The following is a 4,232-nucleotide window of genomic DNA, read 5'->3' on the forward strand; positions in this document are numbered from 1 at the left end:
TTTTTTTTTTTTTTTTTTTTGGCAGTGCTAGGAATTGAATCCAGCACCTTTCACATACTATGCAAGAGTTCTACTACTGAGCTCTATCTCCAACCCAAGCAGGAGTTATTATTATTACTACTACTATTATTATTTTATTTATTTATTATACCAGGTATTGAACTCAGGGATGCTCACCACTGAGCCACATCCCCCTCCCTGTTTTTATTTTCTATTTTGAGACAGGGTCACCCTAAGTTGCTTAGGGCCTCTCCAAGTTGCTTTGAACTTGTGATCTTCCTGCCTCAGGCTCCTGAGCTTCTGAGTGCACCACCATGCTCAACTTCAAACAGGAACTATTAAATGCTATTGGTGGGAGTGGAGGTTACTGTCTTTCAATATTTTTCCTAGTTCCTATCCCTATGACTGGACAATCAGCTTCTTGCATATGTTCCCTGTGTCCTCTCTACAAATTCTAAGTCACTGCATAGCACTCTCAGTTTTACCTCTTAGATTCCTCTCAAGCATATTATCAAACCTTTCCATCTCCACTGCCACTCTCCCACAATGAACCACCCACGTCTCTTACCTGAACTCTTGCAGCAGCCTACTAACTTATCTCAATTTTATTTTTGCTCGAATTTCCTCTTACATAAGCCAGAAAATCCTAACTCTAATCATATCACCTATCTGCTTAACATCAGCACCTTCCCATTGCTTTTAAGATAAAGACCCAAGCTCTTATCCAGGTCTATAAAGCCCCTGTCATTTGGACTCTTCCCCTTTCAAATTCTTCTGATGTTGCCTTCCTCTCCCTTGCTATGCCTCAGCACACTTGCATTCTCTGTTCTTAAGTATGCCAAGGTTGTGTGCACCCACAGAGCCTTGGTACTAACTGTTCTCTCTGCCCAGAATGTTCTTTGCCCAGATCTTTGTAGAGGCTTCTTTTTTTTCCAACCAGGTTTCAGCCTAAACACAACTCCTTACCAAGACTTTCCCTTATGATCCTGTCTAAATTAGGTTTCCTCCCCCAACAGTCACTCTCTACCACATTTTCCTTTTTTATTTTCACCAAAGTTCTTAGTACCTGCCAGATAATTTATTTTATTTTGGTAAATTCCATGACAGGAAGGAGCATTTCTCATGTTTCCATTCTCTTTTTTTCATCACTGTGACCAAAATACCCAACAAGAACAACTTAGAAGAGGAAAAGCTTATTTGGGGTTTGTGATTTCAGAGTTCTAAGTCCATAGAGGGCTGAGTCCACTGCTCTGGGCCCAAAGTGAGGCAGCACATCATTGGGGAAGGGCCCAGCAGAGGAGCGCTGCTCAACTTGTGGTGGGGTCAAGAAGCAAAACAAGGTAGGGAAGGGGCTGCAGGGAAGAGGCACCCTTTCAGGGCACATCCCCAGTGACCCACTTCTCCCAACCACCCACATCTCCCTATAGTTACCACCCAATCAATTCATTTGAACTAAAGACTGATTAAGTTACAGCTTTTATAATCGAATCACTTTGCCTCTGAATATTCCTGCATTAACAGGTGTTCTGTGGGGGTTACTCATATCCAAATCATAACACATTCTTTCATGGTAAGTGCTCAATAAAAACTTATTGGATCTCAGCAGCTCAGGAGGCTGAGTTCAAAGCCAGCCTCAGCAAAAGTGAGGTGCTAAACAACTCAGTGAGACCCTATCTCTAAATAAAATGCAAAAAAAAAAAAAAGGGCTGGGGATGAGGCTCAATGGTCAAGTGACCCCGAGTTCAATCCCCGGTACTAAAAAAAAAAAAAAAAATGAATGAATGAATACACGCTCATAGGCAGCACAGTGAGGTGAAGATGTGAAGAGTCACACCAACAAGTCTCTAAATAGCCAAACTGAGGAGTTTGGATCTTACTCTCTGGGGAATGAGATGTCATCACTAATGGTTTTTCATAAAAGGATGACTTGGCTGCTACATCAGGGTCATAGTACAGAGAAGAAAGCTGAAGACTTGAGACAGTCCGTGATGAAGAGGGGTTAGCACAGTGGCACATAGCGAGTCTCCTACAAGAGGTCATTATCACAAAGCACCATGGTGAGATTGTTAAACTATCTTCCCACCTCACATGCATTCTTCCTAGACCCTATCTTCATATTCCTTTCCTTTCCCTTTTGTCAAACTTGTACTCACACATACTTATTCTCAGAGCTATTGTTTTTAGGTACTTTTTTCTTCTTCAGTATTGGGGATTAAATCCAGGGACAGGGATGCTAGGTCACTGAGCTACACACTAAACCCTTTTTATTTTTTGTTTTTTTTAAAATATTATTTAGTTGTACATGGACATGATACCTTTATTTTTTTATTCTTTTTTTTTTAAACCCAGTGCCTCACACGAGCTAAGCAATTGCTCTACCATTGAGCCACAATCCTAGGCCCCCTTTGTTATTTTTTTATTTTGAGACAGGTCTCACTAAATTGCCCAGGCTAGCCTCTAACTTGCAATCCTCCTGCCTCAGCTTCCCATATGTCTGGGATTACAGACAAGCACCACCACTCCTGGCTTGCATGCTAGTCTTGTATCTTCGACTATCATCTCTCAGAACAGGAGCCTGGTCCAACCTCTTTCTATAACTTCAGACCTATAAGTTCAGCTACTTGGTAGATAAGGAGGACCCACCAATTCACAAGCTCAGAATATCCAAATTACAGTCAATATCTCTTCCCAAAGCATCCTATGATGTTTTTCTTCAAATGATTCTATACTCTTCTACATAGCCTTCCCAGAAACTGCTGGTCAACTTGAGATTCTTCTCCCTCATTTCCTATTTTTTGCTGGTACCAAGTCACATAGTCTCTGCCTCTGCTGTCTGTCCTCCTCTACACACACACTTTTAAATTGCAAAAGCACCTTGTTCTTGTAAAGATTTCCAAAAAAGACAGAAGTGCTCAAAGCAAAAGAATGCAAAGGTCTTGTCTCTTTCTTGTCCCTCCTCTAGTCCCTCTCCCTGGATTCCAGCTCTGTAACAGTTTGGCATGCCACGTCTTGCCTCCAGCTCTTCTTTTCCATTCCCACTGCCATCATCTGAACTCCACAATTTTCCATTTGGTCTCCTGGCTTTTCCTTTCAGTTCAGCTCAACAAATATATAAGAAGTGCCTTCCACATACCAAATCCCAGAGGTACAAAAATGTGTAAGATAAAGAGGTCCACATTTAAAAGTTGTTTAACTTTGGGCAAGTTACTTACTCTCTCTGACTGCTATTTCCTTACCTGTAAAATGAGGACAATCATAGTGCCTTCTTCATAGGGCTGGGTGAGGATTAATAAGATAATACACATAAAACTCTTTGTACAGTATCTCTGTAAATGTCAATGTCAACAATGAGAAAGATGATAATCTTTGCCTTGAAGGAGTTTACCATTTAATGGGAAAATTGAAGAATAAAAATTATCTAGATGAAGATAGATAACCAAATGATTTTGGAAAAGGTAGAGAAGCAGTTTAAAATTAAAAGGCTTAGGGAGTTAGGAGACAGAGAGTTAAGAGATTAGACTTTATTCTCTAAGACATTAATTATCAAAATGTGAAACAACCACCACCTTCATCAGTCTTACCTGGGGTGCTTATTCAAATATGAATTCTACCTCTGTCTTAGTTGGTCATTCAGATAGTGGAATACTATACAACTGGAAAATAAACAAACTCTAGTTACATGTACCACTACAGATAAACATCAAAAATCATGTTTGCTGGGTATGGTGGCACACACCTATAATCCCAGCTACTTGGGATTCTGAAATAAGAGGATTTCAAGTTCCAGAACAGGCTGGGTAACTTAGCAAGACCCTCTCTCAAAATAAAAAAAATAAAAAGAACTAAGGTTATAGCTCAATGGTTAGAGCACCCCTGAGTTCAATCCCTAGTACCACAAAAAAAAAAAAAAAGGGAAAAATCCTTTTAATTAATGTGTATAACTTCTATATCTTTTCTTATTTCACAAGAAAACACACACAGGTGAGGTGTTGTAAGCCTGTAATCCCAGTGGCTCAGGAGCCTGAGGCAGGAAGATCATCGGTTCAAAGCCAGCCTCAGCAATATATCGAGGCCCTAAGCATCTCAGTGAGACCCTGTCTCTAAATAAAATACAAAAAAGGGAGGGGGGTGTGGCTCAGTGGTTACGTGCCCTGGGTTCTATTCCTAACACCAAAACACACATACACATGCACACACACACAAAAAAAAAAAAAAAAAAAAAAAAAAAAAAA

The sequence above is a fragment of the Marmota marmota genome, unplaced genomic scaffold (genome assembly GCF_001458135.2).
Source record: "Marmota marmota marmota unplaced genomic scaffold, marMar, whole genome shotgun sequence".
NCBI lineage: Eukaryota > Metazoa > Chordata > Mammalia > Rodentia > Sciuridae > Marmota > Marmota marmota.